This window comes from Macrotis lagotis, chromosome 4 (assembly GCF_037893015.1).
Source record: "Macrotis lagotis isolate mMagLag1 chromosome 4, bilby.v1.9.chrom.fasta, whole genome shotgun sequence".
Classification (NCBI taxonomy): domain Eukaryota; kingdom Metazoa; phylum Chordata; class Mammalia; order Peramelemorphia; family Peramelidae; genus Macrotis; species Macrotis lagotis.
In genome coordinates this window covers 7,779,829-7,803,444 of record NC_133661.1, presented here as the reverse complement: position 1 = coordinate 7,803,444, position 23,616 = coordinate 7,779,829, and the positions used below count along the sequence as shown (strand labels likewise).

General features: G+C 40.1%; 1 long non-coding RNA gene across 1 annotated transcript in view; it reads left to right on the top strand.

The window, feature by feature from the left end:
* The window catches only part of LOC141522955 (uncharacterized), a 70,021-nt gene extending 46,842 nt beyond the window's left edge, over window positions 1–23,179 (top strand). Inside the window, exon 3 of the long non-coding RNA XR_012478265.1 lies at window positions 22,797–23,179. This is a non-coding gene — a long non-coding RNA (uncharacterized LOC141522955). The remainder of the gene's footprint in view (window positions 1–22,796) is intronic.
* The last annotated feature ends 437 nt before the right edge of the window (window positions 23,180–23,616 follow it).

Below are 23,616 nucleotides of genomic sequence, written 5' to 3'. Positions count from 1 at the left end.
ACTGTGAGATGATCAACTATGCCAGGCACAACTCCTCTCAGTTCACTGATCAAGGATAATCCTGAGATACCGTTATGGTAAATGCCATCCATATCCATATCCACAGAAAAAAAGCTAAGAAGTCAGCATGCAAAGCAAAGCATTCTTTGTTCACTTTTCAAAACTTCTTTTATGTTTTTTTTTCTTTCTCATGGTTTTTATCTCCTTAGTTGTAATTCCTCTTTCACAATATGACTAATATGAAAATATATTAATGTACAAGCTATATCAAATTGTTCTCTACCATAGAGAGGGAGGAGGGATTAGAGGATGGTAGATAAATATGGAACTCAGAAGCTTGCAAAGGGACGAATGTTGAAAATTATCTGTGCATGTAATTGGAAAAAAAATAGAAAAGATATGACTGTATTCCACCAAATCCTATGTGACTTTGATACTGGAATATAGTCTTCTTGGGGAATATTCATGACAAAAGAATTTCCCTTCACTTTTGCTGATGATCATTTCTTTTAAAATAGCTCATCTTATCAATCTGGCTTCTGTGGACTTGAAATAGGTTTCCCTTGGGTTCTTTCTTAATAATCATCATTCACCTTTCTCTATATATAACACTTTGCATTTACATCACTATTATATGGTAAGGTTGGTGATACACATGCTCTTCTAATTTCCCCAAAACTCAAAACAGGTAAAAGTCCTGTCCGTGGCATTACAATGAGGGAATAAGAGCTAGAGTTTGTATTCAGGTCTCTGTTGACATCCATTCCAGCTCCCTCCCCTTGCCACCAGGCAGAACTTACGCCAACTATTGACATTAGTAGCCATGCCTTCCTGAGAGTGTCTTTGCTGAAACTGTGTCCTCCAGTTGTAATTTTACCATCCTTTCCACTGTTTCACCCTGCTTCCCAGTTATTCATGTTGGTGTCTGATCCTCCCACTAGGTTGCTACCTAACTGCCTCCAAGCAACACTGCTTCAAGGTCACTGAAACCTACTCATCATCCCAACTCCAGTGGGGAGATGCTTGTTTCTCATTATGAATATTCAGCAGGCTTTGAAAGCCAGTGAAATGGATTCTTCTTATGTGTGTAACAAAGACTTGTGATAAAGGTGATAAGTGAGACTGATAAGCAAGTGAATCTGATTTTATCTATCAAATGAAAGAGTTGTATTAGATGGCTGCTAAGGTCCTTCCTCATTCAAAATTCAACAGACTCTAAATGTGTGTGTGTGTGTTTGTGTGTGTTGGATTATCTCTCTTCTTCTTTCTCCCCATCAGTAGCTTCACTCTGTTCTTGCGGAGGGGAGGGAATTTTCATTTTTGTCATTTGAGTCATCTTTTCCTCCTTCTCTACCCAAGTCTTCCTTTGATGTCTCATCATGAGGGTGAAGGTCATCCTGAACTTTGGAAGACTCTCCTAGCAGAGTCCAAGTTTTGACTAGTTCTGCAAATCAGGAAACTATGAGTTCATGCTTTGTGTCATGTACACCCTAACTGAGGTTGGAAACACTCAACCTTAGCTTGACCTTGAGAATGGCCTTTTGAGTCACAGACTTTCCTAAGAGGCTGTCCTGGAGGCAGAGGAGAAGCTCCTGGTCTTTATGTCAGTGGAAGCAACATGGGTAAAGATGTGACATTCCCTGAAGTGCTGGAATATAGCAGTTCATTTAGCTTAAATTTTAGTTCAAGTTTCATTTCAATTTGCCAGACTGGGGCATCAGCATAATGGGAAATTCAATGGAACTTCACTTGGGTCAGTGCTGGCTTGACTATCTCTTAGCAGTGTGACCTTATGTAAATTGCTTCACCCTTCATTTCCTGTTAAATGAAGAGGTTAGCCCAGATGCCAGTGAAGGTCACATCCATGAGGCCATGACAATAAGTGGCAGTGTGGTGTAGTGGGTAGAATTCTGGACTTGGAGTCAGGAAAACCTCCATTCAAAACCTTCTCCATTCAAAACCTTCCTGATACCAGCTATAGAGCATCTCTTTGCCTGTTTCATTATCTATAAAATGGAGATTATAAGGCCTTCTCAAGGAAGCTGGGAGGCATAAAGGAGAGGGCATCTAGAAGGCTTTACTTCCCAGAGCTTAAAGAATCCTCATTATGCAGATAGCACATAGAAGCCCTAGGTCTACTTGTCAGACCTCCACTCTCCTGGCCTGTCAGGTCTCCAGAGCTAGACTGGCTACTTCCTAGACCCTAAGTGGAATTGGAAGGCCAGCCCTGAGGAGACAGAAGGTGTCTGTCTTGTGCTAACTTAAGGAATGTATCTTTTCTAATGCTAACCCTTACACTCCATCGGTGTGTTTCCGGCCATGATTATCATTTGATATACATTATCGATCGAAACTTAATTAGCTTTTAGAAAAGGGTATTTTAATGTGGTGGAGAGTTACAAAGCATCCCCCAACACTCTGCAATACTCTCGATCAATAATACAGAGTCTAGAGAATGAGGGATAAGTGAAACAAATAGGATAACCCTTTGCTAGAATCTTCCAAGATTTTCTCCTTAGATAATCTCTAGTTATTTTTTTCTGCCTGGGCTCTTTGCTGAACTTGAATCTTTTCTTTCTCATCATGATGAGTCTGTTTTGGTTGTCCATGCAGGCAGGCATTGCTGTCTGATATCCCAGGGATATTACCAGGATGTTGAGCAAAGGTCCTTCTGGACCCTTAGAAGGCTTGAGGGGAAGGGAGTTGAGACCAAAGCAAGGCTTTGTTATTCCTCCCAAATGAGTGCTTTTCAAGGGTTTAACTGAAATACTCTCTCCTTTCTGCTTCCAGCACAGAAATTTGCTTTTCTATCTAAGTCCCTTCTTTTCTATAGGCCCTAGAATGTATGACCAAAACCCCAGGCCAATGCCAATATCCTTTGTTCATATGTTGAGAAAAATTAAGATAGGTTCTTATCTGCTAAACAATCAGGATTTCCTTAGGATATTGGTATTTACTTTAAATTCAATTAATTCAAGCAAGCCCCCCCCCCAAAAAGAATCCCTAAATCTACCTTGCCTTTTCTTATTTCTTCTATCTTGCCCCATAAAGGTATGTACAGATGGAAACAGGATGGTGGTGAAGTTTAGGTATTGTTCATTGCTATAAACTTTATAACCTTTTGTGAGGGAAGGGTAAGAACATTCCATGACTCAGAAAATACTCCCTTTATTAAGTTCCTAGCATTTGATTTATTTCACATTGAACTATGCTATGAAGTCCTTGAGGAGTCATGTTTTTGAAACTTTAAAAAAGTTTGAAAAAATGTTTTCTTCATTTCCTTCCTTTTTCATCCATTGCCTTTTTGAAATTCTATGGTTATACAAGGTCAAGCTCAAAGTGGGCCAATGGGGCTGAGGGCAAAAACAGTTAACCCAACCTTGGGCTATTGTAAGAGAGGCCAAGGAGGTGGCTATGTTGCTAGTTGCTGCACCTGCCGGACCTTTCTGAAGGAAACTGGCCAACTGAAAAGGGTCCAGAGTAGGGCAGCAGGATAGGGAGGGACTGAGAATGAATGCTATGAGAGGGTCAGTTGGCAAAACCAGATGTCTAGCCTGAAGAAGAAAGGAAATAAGAGTTTCATGAGACCTGTCTTCAAGCATTTCAATGGGTGTGATGGAAAAGAGAAATAAGGTTTGTTCTGCAGGACCCTGGAGGGCAGAACCAGAAGCCTGTAAACAGGAGAGTCTACAAAGAGGAAGCAGTAGGCTACGGGCCACAATTTCAAATGAACACAAGGGTAATGGGTTGCTCCAGAAGGATGCTCTCTCTCCTGGAGGTCTTCATGCAAAGTCTGGACATTTAAGAGAAGTGGGGCTAGGCCCTAAGAGAAATAGGCTAGCCTCTAAGAGAAGTGGGCTAGGGGCAGCTAGGTGGTGCAGTGGAGTCAAGAGGACCTGAATTCAAATGCAGCCTCAGACATTTAATACTTGCTAGTTGTGTGACCTTGGGCAAGTCATTTAACCCTATTGCCTTGAAAAAAAAAACAAAAAATGTTATTGAGAAGTGGACTAGTACCTGTAGAATTAGAGTCCTCTGTGTTCTGGTGTCTCTGGGAAACATTTTAGATGTTAGACTTATTCCTGCTAAGCTTGGATAAGAGAAAAGCTTGAGTAAGTAGACCTTTAAACATAGGAAAGGCACCCAAATAGCAAAATCCCCATGTTACCTAATGACCCGCCTTCTCCAGCTTGCTGGGGCCCAGAGGGAGAATGGTAAAAGCCCTGTTGTTCAGTTTGAGCCAGAATGCATGCAAGCCAGATGTCATTAAAGAGACTTTTTATGGACTCTATGTGGATTGAAAACTATATTATTCTGGGGGAAAAAAATGAATTAATTCCTCTCCCAGAAGCATCTATCTTACAGGGTGGTGTACATGCAGAATGCAGATGGGGAATATTTAACTTTATCGTGCATGATTATAACCTTTCCCACAACATAATAAACTGACTTTGTGAACCTTCCAGAATGAACTCTACTTAGTCATTTTTTTCTTTAAACTCCAGTGGATGCCCCCAATTAAAAATATCCATGACATATTCTAGTCTAAGACACCCAATGATAAAAGTCACCAGGCTTTCTCATTTGGCCCCAACTTTCCAAAAATTAAATGGCTCTGTATTTTTTATTAAACCAACCACTGCATAAAATGTATGTCATCCATCCAAAGCTACAATTTATATCAGGTTTCAGGCTGAAATATATTCCTAAGGTTGAGTTTCAGATTTCTGAAAGTCATCCTGATAGCACAGTAAAAACCTTGGATCTTGCTCATATCCTATTACTTTTCTATTTGGAATTGTCTTTCAGTAGAGCAGGGACCAGAGCAATGTCCAGATGTAAGGTCAGAAGAAGCCCATCTGGCTTCCATGTTGTTCCCATGGGGGTCTGGGCATTGCTGTCTGGCAGGGGCAACCTTCATCCAATAGTGGCTGCTTCTCTTGTTCCATTTTAGACACAACAGACCAGACCTCAGAACTCACTTGACCTTGCTTCAAGAAGTCTATTGGGAGCTTCAGAACTCATAAAGTTCTCATTAGTAAGCCTTCCTTCAGAGAAATCAAATTGGACTCTTCCTCAGATGAAAATCATCAGCAACTATTCCATGTGATATAAAATGAATGTGACTTCTAGAGGGCTCCACTTTTATTTTGAGAAGGGATTCAATTACCAGGCCTGGTTTTAAAAAATGGATTTTCCCCCAGTTTTGCAAAAATGATCATTTTGATCAATGTGTCCGAAAGTATAGACACTGAGTTTGCCCTAATCTGATCAGGTCTTATGAAGGAAGGGAAAGAAAATGTCCTGGAAACTTTTTGGAAGGAAATCTCCTCCTGTGGCTGGAGAAGTCAATACCCCAGTAGGAGAAATCAGCCCCTTTCATGGCAAAATCAATGTCATACATAGTCCTGGATGCTGGTCTCCACAAGACTTTCATCATGTCAGATTCTGCCACTGATTAATTGTATGGCCTCCGGCAAGGGATTTCTCCAGGAGTCTGTTTTACTTTTATTATCTGCCAAATGAGGTGACTGTTGTCAATAAAGTATTTGTTCCATCTTCAATAGTAGAGAAATAGTAGCAATTATGACAATTTTTAGAAGTCTAAATAGCAAATAATCAATGAAATCCTTTTTTTTTTGAAGCTCAGAGACTTCTGACCATGAGTGAAAACATGAAATCTAGCTTCCTAAACCAATTCCAATTGGAAAAATAATTGACAAATTCTGATAGATGCACCTAATCTCAGTCTTAGAAAAAGAACTGAATTTCAATCCTATCTGACTAAATCTAAGTAAAAATAAAATCTAAAATAGAGGAAAATCCTACCTGACTAAAAATTAAGTATGAGCTATGATAAGCTAGGTGGCAATGTAGTTAGAGTTCCAAGCCTGGGGTCAGGAAGATAACTTCCTGAGTTCAAATCTGGCCCCAGGCATGAACTAGCTAGGTGACCCTGGGCAAGTCACTTAGACCTGTTTGCCTCTATTTCCTCATCTGTAAAATGAGTTGGAGAAGAAAATGGCAAATCACTCTAGTATTTTTGCCAAGAAATTTCCAAATGGGATCATAGAGAGGCAGATATAACTGAAAACCAACTGAACAATAAAAGCCATGAAAGAGGCTCTTTCCAAAGGTAAAGTTAGGATAGAAGAATTTCTCGTTCTCTTGGGTTATGATATGCCATCCCGTAAGTGTCAGAAGAAGAGGTAAGGAGGAGAACAGATTGGTGAAGCCTGGATGAGGAGCAATTGTCTACATGATAGAAACACTGGAGAGAGCTACTCGTTGCTGGTGATGTGTGTATCCAAGGTATGATGCCAGCCAGCCATGACATATGACAGATGGAATAACCACTGCTAACACCCCATCTTCGATAGGATGGCAGATTACATCACCTAGAGGAAATTTGCAGCAAAATAGACTGAAGAGCTGAGGAGTACCGAGGACAAGGCCTTTGACAGCAAGAAGCAGACTTGGGAAATCAATAAATGATTGAGACTATATTATCTGGACAAGGTTGGGATAATGGTCTGTGGCTGCAATGACAAGAATGACCAACACTCGGTTAGAGACTGTTGAACCTTTCAAGGAAGAGCGAAGGCATTTTTGTCTGGGACCTGACAAATATCAAAAAATATTTCAATTGAAATACGAGCAGAGGAATACAACTGCTTCAATAGCACTGACAAGCCTGGGGCCATAAAGCACAGTACCTACAATAGAGGACAAAGACACATTTTTAAACATCAAAAAATTTATGAGAGACGATAACCAAAAAGGGGACAATAAAATCAACCAACCAGTCAACCAATCCATGCTCTTAGTTGTTTGTCCTCAAAAGCATAGTTAGAGTCACCAACAGGGCAGCCAGAGGTTCTGAGGCAAGTATCTCTTAAGGCCCCGTGAAGTTTGCTAAAGTAGAATTTAACTAGAAGGTGCCCTCATATGAGGATGCTTCAGGTGACTACCCAAGGGCAGTTGGGGCACAAGGTTGAGATATTTAGTGCGGATTAATGTACAAAACATCAGAAGCAATACAGTTAGAGGACTCTGCAAAAGACCCCAACGATGGAGGCAGAATTAGAGGAAGACTCAAGAAATAACACAGTCCTGGCAAAATGGTTTGAGATTACTGGTCATGATAAACCTCAAAGATCAGAAGGAGGCTGACAAATTCATGACTTATCTTAATAATGGTTTCAGTCTTTAAAAGGTGCGTGTAAGTCAACAAATATCTTTAATAGTAATGATAGCTAGCTAAGATACTCTGTTCCAGGACCCGGTCCAGCTTAGCACTTCACATTTATGATCTCATTGGATGGTCACAGCAATGCTATGGCATTAATATTTTCATTTTAGACATAAGGAAACTGAGCAAAACAAAGATTAAATGACTTGTCCAGAGTCATACTAATTGTGGTTGAATTTGAACTCATCTTCCTGATTTCAGATCTATCTACTGTGCTCTATCCACTGTGCAACCCAATGATCCATACTTTAAGCACCTACTATGTACCAGCCACTGCCTTAGTAGTAAAGACATGAAGTGGGGGGGGGGGGTGATCTATGCTTTCAAGGAAGTCACATCCAAATGGAGGAGACAGCATGTAAATAGCTAAGTGCATCTCAGATTTATGCAGAGTATATAGATCATAAACTCCGAAGGCAGGCATGAATGATGGATGGGTGCTGCTAAATGCTCTCTGAAGGGAAAAAAAGTCCGTTTTAAGCTTAATTCTCCTTACTAGCATTTTCTCCATCACTTCCTTAGATCTAGACTGTCAACAAAACAATAACTGAAGCCTTACTTTTGATGTCCTCCTATTTCTGGGGATGTTGAAACTAAAAATGGAACTGGTAAGAGTTGGCTCGTGCATCCTCTTGGGGTGCTTCTTCCAAAAGAGCTGATCTGAATATTTCGTTTAACAGACAGGGAATAGAGGCAGAAGCAAAAAAGTGATTAAGGAATTGGACAAGTTTTGAAGAAAGAAAGACAGAGGGGTAAGTCATTAAAAGAATAATGGAAGACAGCTTAGACAAACAGAAGAGTTATCTCAAAGAAAAGGAAAACAGAGTCTTGGAGCTGGGGAAGATAAGAAATCTCATAAAATCATAAAATTTCAGAAGAAATGGATAAAGCAGATGTCACCTAGGTATGCTCAATGAGCCACTGCCTGAACACCTCCAATGAAGTGCTGCTCCTTCTGAGTCAGCCAGTTCCATATTTAGGCAGCTCTGTTTGATAGGAAGTTTCTGTTAATGAGAAGTATGTGTCAAAAGACAAGAAAGGAAGAAGAGGGCAAGTTATGAAGACCCAAAAGAGACCCAGGCTTAAATGACTAGGAAATTCTGTTAAAAAAGTGAAAGTTAAACCTGAGGGCCCTAATTAACCATGAGTAACAGTTGAGTAATATGCTCAGTCTTCTGAGGTGCTGGGCACCCCAGGCAAAATCTTTTTGAAGTTAAGAAAGCTTTTTTTAGTCAAATTTGTAAAGTAATAGACCGACTATTCCTTAAATAAAGAAGCGAGTTTTATGGAATTTTTTTCCCTCTTAGTGAGGACTTTTCTTAGATTTTTATTTTGGTTGTGTGTTAAGGATCAGAAAGAATTGGGACTTGAAACTAAAAGAGACTGGCAGTACCCACTGTCCTATGAGGCAGAGGAAGCTGGCTGCATAGAAAAAGGAGTGCTACAACCATATGGGCCAATGGAGGGAGTCTTGGCTAGTCATGGCCCAGAGTCCTCTTGCCCTGGGAGATGCGTAGCTAGCAAAACTGAAATCTCCCTCTGGTCCACATTGTTCAAGAGGAGACTCTTCATCTAGTGGGGTGACATCCTGTGAGCTCAGAGGGAACAGACCATGTAGGACCAACACATAATAATGCCAGAAGACATGCAAGTCAGAGGTAAGTGGTATCTTGCCCATTTATGCTCCCCCCATGTACCTCCTGGTGCCACAGATTGCTTACAAGCCTTATGTGTTTCTACCTTTCCTAGGTATCTCAGAACATATGACTTTAGTTTGTGGGGAAAGGGTGTGATTAGGTTTTCTTTTTTAATGCATTGCTTTGAATTAATGGTATCCGCTAGGGAAATTTGTCAGTGGGCATTTGTGGGTTAGGGTTCTGAGAGAAGGAAGCCCCATAGAACACCTTGAACCTGGAGAGCTTGTGGATGACTCTACTCTGAGAATTGGAGGTGCCCAGGGGTTACAGATTTCCATAATTCAGAGCTTTCTTCTAACGAATGAAGGAAAAAGTGGTTGGTGGTGTTTTTCAGTGATTTCTATGCTAATTAGAATATATTCCTTTAGAGCCCCTAATTATCAGAGTTCCCTTGCATTCCCTAACTCATTCCCCACCCTCACCCCAATCCCCATTCCCTTTTTAGAGTAAAGCTGAAATATTTTGAGGGGAAAAGCCAAGGGGGGATCTAAAGAACTAGCTCCATGACCATGGGCAAGTCACTTAACCTCTCTGAGGGTGTAGCATTTCTCAAAAAGACAGGCTATTAGGAGAAAAGAGGGCGATGATGACTTGCAAACATAAACAATATGGTTCAAAGTTACTATTTTGTATTTGTTAAATCCATAATTTATACCTTTAATAAACTTCAGTATTTTTTTTTTTGCCAAAGTGTATCCCAGCTGTCTCTATTATCTGCACACCGGGAAGATTCATTATGCAAAATCATTATCTTGTATAAACAAACTCCTAATCACTGTTTGGAAATTATTTATGAAGATGTAACTGGGGAAAAACCCAGCACCGACACTTCCACAAGTGTCGCAATGAAATGACAATTGTGTCGTCTGGGCTTGTTAAGTGGTCTTTCACCTTTCAGGGCAGGACAAAATAGAAATGGGACCAACTCCTCTGCCTTCTCCAAAAAAAAGACTGTTCATTCCTGGAGACCAGGGATAGGAGTGTTTTTCATAGTTGTGTCCCCAGCACCAACCAACCCCATGGTCTCGATCCCCAAATAATAGATGTTTGTGTAGAGTTGTGTATTTGAGTCTCACAACTATTCCTATCCTCATTTTACAAATGAGAATACTGAGGGTTGGAGAGTAAATGCACAAATGATGACTGTTGGAGGTGGGAATCCAACCCAGGTCTTATTGAATCCCTATCCATCATTGCTCTGATCACTGCAGAAGGTGTTTCATGTCTGTTATGTTGTAATGAATTCTATATACAAGAGTCACACTTCTAGAAATTCCAGGTTGGCCCAAATGTCTGGGTTCTGTTACCAAAATATTTGATTCTAGCAACCCTAGTTTTTATCAGAGGTGGAGCTCAGTTACTTCTATTTACCCCAAAACACACCATATTAAAGAGGGTCCTATCTATTATGCAATCTTAATAGGTGCCTTATTGTGCAGAGGGCTAGGCTTGGAGTTAGCAAGGTCCTGAGTTCAAATTTGACCTCAACCACAAGTTATATGACCTTGAGGTAACCTCTTTGCCTCTGTTTCTTCAACTTGAAGAAACAAAGGCAAAGAGGTTACCTTACCTTATCAACTCTTATATTATAGGGTTGTTGGGAAAGTCAAATGAGTTCATATTTATAAAGCCCACTAAGCATGGTATTGAGATATATATATATATATATATATATATATATATATATATATATATATATATACACACATATATATAATGCTAAATTAATATTAGCTTATATTTTTATTATTTTTTGAATTTTACAATTTCCCCCATCTCATTTCCCTCCCCCCACCCCCACAGAAGAAGGCAGTCTGATAGCCTTTACATTGTTTCCATGCTATATAAGCAAAATTGAATGTGTTGAGAGAGAAATTATATCCTTAAGAAAAAAAAATAAAATATAAGAGATGGCAAGATTACATAATAAGATACTGTTTTAAAAAAAAATAAAGGTAATTAGTCTTTGGTCTTTATTTTATCTCCACAATTCTTTCTCTGGATACAAATGGCATTCTCCCCTAAAATTGTCCCTGATTGTTACACTGATGGAATAAGCAAGTCCATCAAGGTGGATCATCACTCCCATGTTAGGGTATGCAGTGTTCTTCTGGTTCTGCTCATCTCACTCAGCATCAGTTCATGCAAATCCCTCCAGGCTTCTCTGAATTCCTTTCCCTCCTGGTTTCTAATAGAACAATAGTGTTCCATGCCATACATATACCACAGTTTGTTAAGCCATTCCCCAACAGATGGACATTCACTCAGTTCCCAAATCTTTGCCACCACAAACAGGTCTGCTATGAATATTTTTGTACAAGTGATGTTTTTACCCTTTCTCATCATCACTTCAGAGTATAGACCCAGCATTGATATTTCTGGATCAAAGGGTATGCACATTTTTATTGCCCTTTGGGCATAATTCCAAATTGCTCTCCAGAAAGGTTGGATGAGTTCACAGCTCCACTAACAATGCATTTGTGTCCCAGATTTCCACATGCCTTCCAACACTGATCATTGTCCTTTCTGGTCATATTGGCCAGTCTGAGAGGTGTGAGGTGAAATATTAGCTTATATTAATAGAAATGTTTATTTCTGAACACTCTGCTTCTTTTATTGCAGTCAAAAATTCCCTTCATTTTCTTGACTACGGTAAGTATGTAATGTATGTTTCCCATGGAATATAAACATAGATGGTGACTCTAGGGGAGGTATTGATAACTAGCTCTGGAAAAGAGACTATGATTCATGTCTTGAAGGGAGCAGAAGAAAGGACCATGGGCTGACCCTACTACTCTCCTTTGAGAGAGGCATAATGGTTTACAATTATATCTTTCTGTCTCCCTAAATATTGCTAGTCTGGCTAATATGGAAATATGTTTGGCATGATTGTGCATATATAGCCTATATCAGATTGCTTGCTGTCTTGGGGAAGGGAGAGGGAAGGAAGAGAGGGAGAGAGAAAAGTTAGAAATTCAAAATTTTACAAAAATGAATGTTGAAAACTATCTTTACATGTAATTGGGAAGAAAACAAAATATTAAGATAAAACAAAATTCCTAGGGCCATGTTGGATTCAAAGCATCAAAAGCACTAGCTTTCTCATTTCTACCCTTCAGTAGGAAGGCCCACATGACTGTGGTACTCCTTTTTCTCTGCACCCAACTTCCTCTGCCTCAGAGGAGCATGGACTCTGCCATGTTACTTCCAATCTATAGGAAATCTTCCCTTCCCTTCATTGACTAAGATAAATTCCTCTTCAGTCTTTATTAAAAAAACCCAAACAACAACAACAAAAGCCAACCTCTTCTGGTTTCAAGTCTCAACAAAAAACTCTTCTCCTAAGCTTAGACTCACCAGCCTTGGTCCTTTCTTTACAAACACTGCTTCCAAAAAAAAGACCAGCACAAATAGGGAATGAGCAAACCCATTCGTCCAAGAAGAGAGCAAAACGGAATCAGAAAAGTTCTACAGGTTACAAAATATAAAAATTATATGTAAGTGGGGCAACTAGGTGGTGCAGTAGATAGAGCACTGGCCTTGGAGTCAGGAGGACCTGAGTTCAAATTTGGCCTCGGAATCTTAATAATTACCCAGCTGTGTGACCTTGAGCAAGTCACTTAACCCCTTTGCCTTAAATAAATAAAATTATATATGAAGTAGTTGAGCTCTTCAAATGGGAGTAAGAGGAGATCCTGCTTAATCAAGAGACAGACCCTGATCTCATTTAAGGGACACTCACCAAAATCTTTAAGGAAGGAATTTGGAAATTAAGAACATTGTGAGGAGCTATTTCCTACAAGTTTACATTCCAAAGTCTGTCTCCTTGCTCCATACATCTCTCCCCAAAGGGGTTCTTGAACCACAGATTTATCTGTTGAATCCAATCCAATGCAATAAACATTTAAGGGCCTATCATTTGTCAGACACTGTGCTATGCTCTGAGGATACAATTAAGAGAAAGAAAAAGACTCCCTTCCCTCATGGAACTTACAATCTAATAGAGAAGTTTACAATCTAATGGAGTTTTCTGTGGAAGAAGGAATGAAGATTAACTGACTTCCATCAAAACACCAACACCAACTCTGTACTCTCTTGCATACATGAGGCATGATGTCAATATTCTCTCCACTGATTAGGACAGTCTCATTGAAAATCTCTTAATTTTTTGGGAAGCCTGAACAACAGCTTCAATAATCCACCACTGACTCAAATGGAGTTTACTCCTTCCCACCATTTGTTTTCAGTTCAACTCTATTTTTAGGGGACCTCATAAAGACCAATCACATCTTCCTACAAATGGCCCTTGGCATCCCTAAGAGAGGCTATAGAGTTAAGAGAGTAAGTAGTGGTAGCCAACAGGGCATCTCAAATAATCATACATTTAAAGAAACTGATGTTTAAGAGTTGGTCAAATAAGTCTTTGAGTGGAGCTATGAGGTAGACTGGTCTTCATTATGAAGTTATAGCAAAACAACATGGTGAAAAGGTTCAGCCTATTTCCCACTGACATCCCTCCCTGCTGCCCCCATAGCATTTGGAAGATACAAGGAGGTAAATTAAGAGAGAAAATGCCATTCCTAAGTGAGAGAGAGACATTCTCATGTAATGTAATAAAAGTAGGGTAGAGGAAGGAATGAAACTACCAACAAAAACTAACAAATACTTCCACTGACTTGGCTAAAATGGAAGATAGCCAACAGTGGGAGGTCAATGTATAGTGAAATCAGCCAAAGAAAAGAACAGTAGCAGTTTATTGCTCCTGTAATTAAAACCCCAGAGTAGCCAATAAAGGAGTTAGGGAACAGAGAAGGTGGGCATTGGAGGTTTGTAAGAGGTAGGCAATGTAATTGAGGATGAGCTCATCCAGTTCCAAGAGTCTTTCCAGGTGATAAAAAATACATTTCCATCTAGGATAGATATTGATTTAAAATTGGAGTGTGTTTTAGCTTAGTGATTTGGGGGACTGTGGTGTCCTTCAGGACTCTAAGTTCCTTCACTTTGGAAACTTCATTTTCAGCAAAAATAATTCAGAAGGGGCTCAAGCTGACAACTTCTCTGTATAGCTCCATTACCACAGAGTAGTTGCTGAATTCTCATAAGGATTGACCTTGGAATGATTGTTTCAGGTTTCCACATCCAATATGGCCCCAGGGAACCTCAGGATTGCTGATGCTGCTCCTCTATGGTGTTTCAAAGATTCTAGCCAGCTCATTGTGATATCCACCCCCTGAAATTGTCTTAAATTGGAGGTATATCCCTGTAGTGTCCAGTCAATCTAGATTTATGAGGGTATCCCTGAGTTCAAGAAGAGAAATGAAAGAACATACTTTTAATGAGGTTTTTCAAAGTAGTAGCCTTGTCAAGGCCATGTATCCTGATTTTAGTTGAGAAAATAAAGCCAATGTGTGAGTGTGTGAGTTTGTGCATATGTGTGCCAGTCTGTCTACACAAGTGTGTGTATTTTGGCTTTTTTTTTTATTTGGGGGAACTTTCTAGATAATAAAATACAGACTTATTGACTGACTCCCCTCACCAATATATCACAAACCCAACCGTAACTTAGAGTCAGAGGTTTTCCTGAGATCATAATGCAATTATATATTAAAGTTAAGACACATTGTGTGTTTTATATGTGCATATGCAGGTTTATCTATCTAAGCATATTATATAGAGACGGGGAGACAGAAACAGGAAGAATGAGACAGACAGATGGATAGAGTCAGACTGTCAGAAACCATAGAGCATGCTGCAGAGTTCTGCTGTCTCCCACAGATATGCTTGCTTGTGACTCTGGACAAGTCACTTTAGCTCTTGGGGTCCAGGCAACTCTTTGTGATTACTTATGGAGCAGGCATAGAACTATATTGGGAGAGGAAGTTTTCTTAATGAAAGTTTGTCCATACTGCTGAAACCTCAGGTGTGGTCCAGAAAAGGAGATCTTGTTACCTCAAGGCTAGAAAACCCTTCATTGGCTAAGAAAAGTCACTTCCTCCAGGAACCACTGTCTGATTCTCCTGCTTCCTTAGCCCACCCACTTTGAATTTTATAGCTCTAATGTATGTGTAAGAGTGAGATTGAGGGGTGGCTAGGTGGTGCAGTGGATAGAGCACTGGCCCTGGAGTCAGGAGGTCCTGAGTTCAAATCCGGCCTCAGACACTTAATAATTACCTAGTTGTGTGACCTTGGGCAAGTCACTTAACCCCATTTGCCTTGCAAAAACCTTTTAAAAAATGAGATTGAAATCATTGATTTAGCTCTGCTGAAGACATTCAGCAGATGGAACAGCAGCTGAGTTCAAATTCCAACTCAAACATTTCATAGCAGTGTGACCCTAAGTTACTCAATTTTCTGTTTGCCTCAATTTCTTCAACTAAAAATGGGAATAATGCAAGCCATTCCCTCATACAGTCATTGTGAGAATTAAATCAGATTTTGTAAAACTCATCTTTATATATAGCACTAAATAAATGCTTATTCCCCTCCCCACCCCCCACACATCCCCTTGATGCTTTAAATAGCTAACAACAAATCTCAATCAATCAAAAAACCTAACATGAAATGTGAAATCTTTGAAAGTCATTGGAGAAAGTTAAATGATGCAGACAAGAGGTTGATTTCATTAGACCGGGGAATTGCATTATTCTCTTTAGGTTTTGTATATAAGTATCAAGTTAGCTGTAATAAAGAAGACTTGTAGAAATGGGAATATGAGACTTTCCAGTGTCCCCTTGAGGAAGAAAAAAAAAAGAGAATTGAGCTATTTCAGGGAAGGAAACTATCAAGGAGGATCATTGATTCTCTAGGTATCTCAGAACAATAGACTTGGGATAGGGATGGTTCCAAATAAACATCAACTCTTTCCCTAACTTTTCCATTCTGAAGTACATCTATCCAGAGACACTTGAATAAAATTTGCTATTTTTGATGGCAACGTGGTTCTAGGAAACTCTATTTTGCCTCAGCTACAAAGGACCAGGAGTTAACAAGAGATAGACATAAATGGAAAATTCAGGAGAGACTCCCAACCCAATCTATGCCTAAAGGTTGGGAAATTTCCTTACTCAGGACTCAGAACACTTATGATTCATTTCTAATTGTCTAAAATAAACTCCCTAAATCTGAAGAGGAGGAAGCCATGTGAACTTTAGGGATCATTGTTTTGCTATCACTGTTTCCATTCCTACCCCATGACTTAAAATGAGTTAATTATTCTCCCACAACTACCTGGGGTTTTCCCTCCCTGCTAGATGGTGAGTCCCATGAATGGGCCCCATGGTGAATAACAGCATCTCACCTCTTAAGACTTACCACAGAGTTGTGTAATTTTAGGTAAATATGTGATTCTGGGTAAGATCCTTCAGGACTCTAAGCCTCAGTTTCCCTTCTGTTAAGTGGGAATCATAATAGGTACAGACCTCACAGGGTCATTATGAAGTTCCAACAAGCTAATGCATAATAATGCAGACATTAAAGTGCAACAGCTCACTCTTCTCCTCCCTGTTATCATGCATTGATTTCTCTGTGTACACATTTTCATCACCTGGTAAAGTATAATCTACCTGAGGGGAGTTCCATTTTCTTTTGTGAAAGCATAGTATGAAGTACAGTGCACAAAGTAAGTATCTGTTTGTACAGAGGAGGGAGGACTGTCTGGTCTATGAGACTTTCAGCTCTGATATTCTGTGATCTTAAGACCTAGGATCCTGGGAACCTTGTGTCCCAGCACAATTGGAAGTCAGGAGAACCCTCATCTCCATGATGGTCACTGAATCTTTAGAAGACTGTCTAGGAAGCCAAAGGGGGAGTGGAATTCCTGTTAGTAAAGGGGATACCCAATCTAATGAAATGTAAAGCACATTAATTAGACAAATTAAGGACTATTTATTCCCTGAATGAGGTTTTTCATCCAGTATCTCTAAGTAGAACACAAGAGAGAGCCATATTTTCTCCTGTCTCTTTAGAGGTCTTTAATAGAGGCTGGATGACCCCTCGTTGGGTAGATCATAATGGGAATTCCTTTTCTGAAATGGGTCAGGCAAACAAAAGACCTCCAAATCGAAAATGGTGTGATTTGGTGGCATGCCCCTCAGTGCCTTTAAAGTAGGAATCCACTGAGAAAGAATCCCCACAGCTTGTTAAAAAACTCATCAATCATATGCAAAAGCCACTAGGCCATAAAGACGTGTAATTTCCTCAGTCTTGGGTTTGTCTTCCTTAAAATAACACCCTACTGTCAGAGACATATGATATTTGTTGTCAAGGTTTTCCCAAGGATTAGAAACTTGCCAGGGTCCCATTGGAGTATGGCTCTCAGGCTTGCCTGGTATATAGTAGATGCTTAATAAATGTTGGTTGATTGATAACTGATTCAAGACTTAAATCTAGCTCCTCCTGACCTCTAGACTGGTCCTCTTTCTACCATGATACTCTTATACTGTTGAGATACACATTGACCTGTTACCAGAACAAGTTACAGGAACCCCATATATTTAATCTGGTCCCACCAGTCTGTTGAAGAAGAGCAGAACAGTCATTCAGTATGATTTCAGTGAATACTTAGTCTTGGAGAGATAGAAACAGGCATATATTTTATAGATCTGTCAGTTATCACTTATTATCAATGCTATGAATATAGGCTTGGAGTGACCTGTTTATCGAGTTAAATAGAAATATGAAAGATAACTAACACATAAAATGAGAGTCTAGATTGAAAAAGACCTTGACTTTTTGTAGTGGCAAACAATTGAAAATTGAGGGAATGCCCATCAACTGGGGAATGACTGAACAAGTGATAGTGCATGAATGATATAGAGTACATTTGCTCCATAAGAAACCATAAATGGCTGGACTTTAGAAAAACGTGGAAAGAATTACAGGAACTGATGCAGAGCGAAGGGAGCAGAACCAAGAGAACATTGAACTCATTAACTTTGAGAGCTGATCAACTATGATAGATGCAGATTCTCTGAGCAGTTCAGAAATCTAGGACAAGCCAGGAGGACTTGTTACGGACAAGACCATCCACATTCAAAAGAAAGCAAAGTGAAACCCAAAATACCCCCCACAGAATCTGAATGGATGCTATGCTAACTTTTTTAAAACTTCTCTTATGTTTTTCCTTTCTATCCCATGGTTTTCTTTCATTTCCCTTAGTCCTAATTCCTTATACAGAAAATAATTAACACATTAAATAGAAATAAACAAGTAAAACTTCTACACTGAGGGGAGGGGAATGGGAAGTGGGTGATAGAAAAATGTGTAACTTATAAATATGCAAGTGGATGGATGTTGAAAAACTTTCATAATGTGTGATTGGGAAAATAAAATAAAATAGCAATGATCCTTGACGGGATAGAATAATTGGTTTGAATTTACCTTTCGAAAGAATACAAGTGCTCTGAGTTGCTTCCAAATGCTGGTCCCCTGTCACACAACCCTGATTGCCACACCTTGGTTTACATCTGCTTGTTGGACTCAGATCCAGCAGCACTTCTACCTCCTCTTCAGAAGGGAACTCTATGTATCACTCCACCCAATGGAAGATTCTGCTTTCCTTGGAATCTTTCCTCCCAGTGCTTCCTCAGCTTGACTCTTGTCTTAGTTATATATATTTTACAAGTTACACACCGCCAATTGCTTGGCCCAAGGAACTCAAACATCCATCTCCTCCATCAGGTTCCATCATCTGGTCTTTAAATATGGCTTAGCTGAGCTCATAGAGGCATGAGGTCGTCCTCACTAGATCTGGATTTATACCAAGTTTTCCTCTTTTGTCACCTGATGACTGGGATATTTGTCACCTTTTGTGATAGTGCAGCCTACCATAAAACACAAAGTTTGTTTTTCTTTAAGCTAAGGAATGGCTCATCACGAAGGCTCCTCCTGGTGATATACAATATGATGCTTATAGATCAGAATGAAAGCATAATGTATCATCAGCATGGACTGGAGCTCTTGAACTGCATTATGTAATCCATCACACCAACAAGCTGTTGCCCTAATGATATATTAGTGTAATAATCTGAGCAGGGCCCACCAATGATATATGACTCCAAAGATGGCACCGCTTAAGGGAATCTGCTTCCAGGAAGATGCTCAAGTCTGGAACGGGCTGCTGGATGACTTTTACTGGAAAGAAAGTCAGCCAATGCAGACGACATCATTGCAGCCCCTGTCCAAGCACCAGCAAGAAGGACTGGTTTTAAATTAAGTTTTCTGCCTGCCTATGACAACTCAGTCACCCCATTTGACCTCAGGGCCTGGGATGATTCTAATATGCAGGAAATGCCATGACCAACCACCATGTATCCAGGGTGCTTCCTTCTCTCCCAGTCCTTATCAAGGGATGCCCTTACCCATGATTTCATTCCCTCCAGTAAAACAAAGGAGTTTATATGTTACAATAGCTCTCCTTCTTCTGGTAACATGGAAGACCACCAGGTTTTGGTGTCTGTTCTCCCACTGCTTCCTCAGGTCCTCCAGGCTTTTCCATCTGCCATCATTCTATGTCCTGGGTACTTATGTAACCTAAGGACCTCTGGAACTTGCCATCCACCCTGCTGAAGCCCTTAAGATTCCTAGGTCTTGGTGTCTGCCCCAAAGCAGAACTTTCTATTATGTTTTGTCTCAATTGTGGTGTGGGCTCTTGGAAAGTAAAGACAGTCTTTAAGGGCTGGTTTTGTGGTTGATCATTTATCAAACATGTAACAAAGAATTCCATAAATACCTTTTCATTCATTCATTATTTCATCTAATCATGACATTAATGAAAAACAACATGTTTGTAGCTACATTAAATCAAAACGAAATAAAATAATGTTTGGATGGAATGACAGTTGTGCCAATAATTGGGAAGGTCAGGAAACACACCTAAGATAAGCCTTGAAGAGAGTTCAAGATCCCAAGAGACAGAGGATGACCTTCTAGACATTGAACAGGAGATCTGAGATTGGAGGAAGCTACTTGGGAGAGTTGATTACTAAATTTCAATTTTTTACCTCCAAAACCAACAATCACTAAAAATCAGGGCTGAATTTTGTGGGTTTTATTGATTATCTAAACTTAGGAAATCATTAATAAAACAAATCAAACTTAATAGTAAATGTATATTTTCCCCTGAGTCTGGTTCTTAAATATTTACTATCAGACCCTATAGCACTTTATAAACATTGCTTGAATTCTGCTAAAGGGCAGTAGAAACCTCAGGGAATTAAGTTGTTACCCCATTGGAGGCTTGGGGTCTGGAGGGTTATTAATAATAGTGACAGTAGTAGTAGTAGTAGTAGTAGTAGTAGTAGTAGTAGTAGTAGTAGTAGTAGTAGTAGTAGCAGTAGTAGTAGTAGCAGTAGTAGTGGTAGTGGTAGCAGTGGTAGTAGTAGTAGGAGGAGGAGGAGGAGGAGGAGGAGGAGGAGGAGGAGGAGTAATAGAATTCATAACAATAGTAGCAACAGCAGCAGCTAGCACTGAGATAGAGATTTCAGTTTTCCCCAAATGCTTTCCATTCATTATCTCTTTTGAAGTTCACAACACCCCTACATGTGATGCAATGAAAAGCAAATGCATCCTCTTTGTGGTCAAGGGGTCTAAGGGACATACTTCAGAAAATTTGTTAATAATGTAGAATAATTGAAATTTTGCCTTCTAAGTATAACATGGCAGACTGGAAAATCCTAGTGCACTTGTAAGTCTGCAGGGGAAGAAGTTTGAACCCCACCTGTAACACTTCCATGGCCATGCCAAAGTTATTTCACTTGTTCTGCCCCTCAGTTTTATCATCTATTAAATGGGTATAATATAACCTCTAGACCTGGGCTGAGGAGAAGCTCTAAAGCAATGATGTTGGACAAGTCCCTTGCAAACTTTAAACGTTTTCTCTGTGTCAGCTCTTCTTAAGCATCGGACTTGTCCTTTTCCTCCCCTATCTCATTGCTTCTCTGTACTTTCAGACTAGATTTATTAGATAGTCCTCCCCGTTTTGCTTTCTTCCAAATGTTTCATGTTATTCAAGGCAGAAGATTGGATGTCAAGGATTTTACTTACTATCCAACTGTAAATGTTAATCATCATTATTGGCTGCATGTGGACATGAATGTAATTAACTCAGGGCTCTCCATGAGCCTGACACAGACAATGAGACAATGCTGTTTAGCATAAATTGTACTATTGAAAACAATGGGGGCAGCACAAGCCCTGGAGTCAGGAGAACATGGGTTTAAATCTGACCTCAGACACATAATAATTGCTTCGCTGTGTGACCTTGGGCAAGTCACTTAACCCCCTTGCCTTAAATTAAAATTTTTTTTTTAAAAACACAATGAACTTTTAACTCATCTTGCCAGGGTCATTATATTTGCAATGAACACAAGATCAAAGTCACAGGATATGGAAAACGCCCCTAGAAGAGTCAAGATGGCCTCATGACCAAGGAGAGATAATGTCACAGAGGGATGACCACCATGAGCTAAGTGAGCCTTGTCCAGAAGGCCAGGTAGGATGAAGCAAGGTTGACAGAAGGGAGGGATCCAAGTTCTCTTCATGGACAGACTCCAGTGTGGTGTGATTTCCTTGCCCAAACAGCCACTCCAACTCTTCATCGAGGTAGGAGTCCATGGTCCCACATCCTGTACAATGAGACTTTGCCAGAACATCCTAAGGAAAATGATTTCTGAGAGACTTGTCATTGAGGAAGCAGGGTCTAAAGTCAGTAGCCTGGAAATACTAAGAGGCAGCTTGGGGAATGACTGGATTCTGGCCACAGACACTCGTTCACTGGCTATTTGGAGACAGGATGCTCATGTTGCCGCTCCAAGATTCATTTTCTCATCTACAAAGTGGGAATAAGCAACTGATAGGCCCCTTCAGTGGCTTTTTGAGGTTCTAGGAGGATAATGGTGCAGAGCCCATTGAAAACTCTACAGCCCTCTCTAAGATCACTATTATTGGTGAGTCTTGCTTTGGTCCATAAATCATGGGCAGATAGTCAAGACTCGGAAATGAAACGCAGCCCTAAAAACAAACTCATCTGAGTCTTACCATCTGCCAAAGCCAGGCAGGCTACAGAGCAGAGGCAAGGTAAGGTCCAGAATGACTTTGATCCATCTGGTCTATGGATTGTATCTCTGGTCTCATCCATGAGAGAACTGGCCCCAGCACAGGCCAAAAACCATCCCCGGGTTCTCATTCTGTGAGATGTGTATCTGTGTCTTTCCTTGAGGGACCCATGGAGAACAGTGTTTGGACTGACCAGCTTGGAATCTGGGTAGTGACTCAATGACTAGAGCACCAGGCTAGGAGTTAGGAAGACCTGACAATCAGTTTCAGATACTTCCTAGTCGTGTGACGCTGGGCAAGTCCCTTGCCCTCTATTTGCTTCAGTTTTTCTCATCTATAAAAGGAGCATAATAATAGCCCCTACTTTCCAGAATTGTAGTGAGAATTAAATGAGATAAAATCTGTAAAGAACCTAACAGAGAGCCTGCCATGGAATCCCCATTTAATAACTGCTTGTTTCCTCCCCCTTCCATCTCTTCCCTCCCTCTTACCAATTGACAGTCCCTCTCCAAGCTGGCTAATGCATGTCTCAGGACTGGACATTGAATACACGATTATTTAGGTCTTCCAATATTTCTATGCATCATTTTATAGGTGTTTTTTAATGCGAGTCTGGTAGAGAGCAATAGGTTCATTCTGAAGCTGGAACTTCTGAAGGCATTTTGAATGGACTTTTTCCACATTTTTGTTTTGGTTCTTCTTAGGAATAGTCTATATGCTGATGGTTTAGAGGAGGCTATTTTATATTGTTATCTTATTGAAGTTGTTAATTATTTCAATTCATTTCTTGGCAGATTCTCTAGGGCTTTCTAAGCAAAGCAACATATGGTCCGATGGTGAAAGGGAGGGAGAGCTGATGGACAGTCTCGTAGTTTGGTGACACATGAGCCTCCAGAGACTAGGAGAGGAACTGACAGAAGCCTCCCACACAGTACAGCAGACAAGACCATTCCCCTCCAACATGGGAAGAGGCAAAAGGGGCACAATCAGAGCGCATCCCCATTTGCAAGATCATGTGACCATCAAAGGAAAACCATGTCCACATTCTCATCCCAGTTAGTTCCCTCTTTGGGGCATATTTTAAGAGAGCCCCATCCGAAGGAACAAAATAGGGCGCTATCTAACCGGTGCAAGGGATGATCAGACAGCAAGGATTTATTAAATCCTATTTGTTCTAGAGACTGGTCTGGGAGTGTGAAATGCAAAGAGCAAATAAAATTAGTCCCTGTATGTAATGGGCTTACATGTGCATAGGAAAGTGTTTGTGGACATCTCTATATCCATGCATAATGTCCACATACATACATGTGTGTGTATATATATATATATTAATATATACATATATATTAATATATATATACCCATGTTATGTGTTTGCATGTAAATATGCATGAGAGAAGAGAGAAAAGAAAGAGGAAAGAGGGACTGAAGATAGAATATTATTATCTCCACTCTATTTATAAGGAGAGGAAAAGAAAGGAGGGGAGGGGAGAGGAAGAGGGGGCTCCTTAACATGGTGTTCTAACGAATGAGAAAACTGACCAAAACATGGCTTATGAATATTAATTAATCCAAGTGAGAAGCCAGAACCCAATTCCCCCCATAACCTTCCTT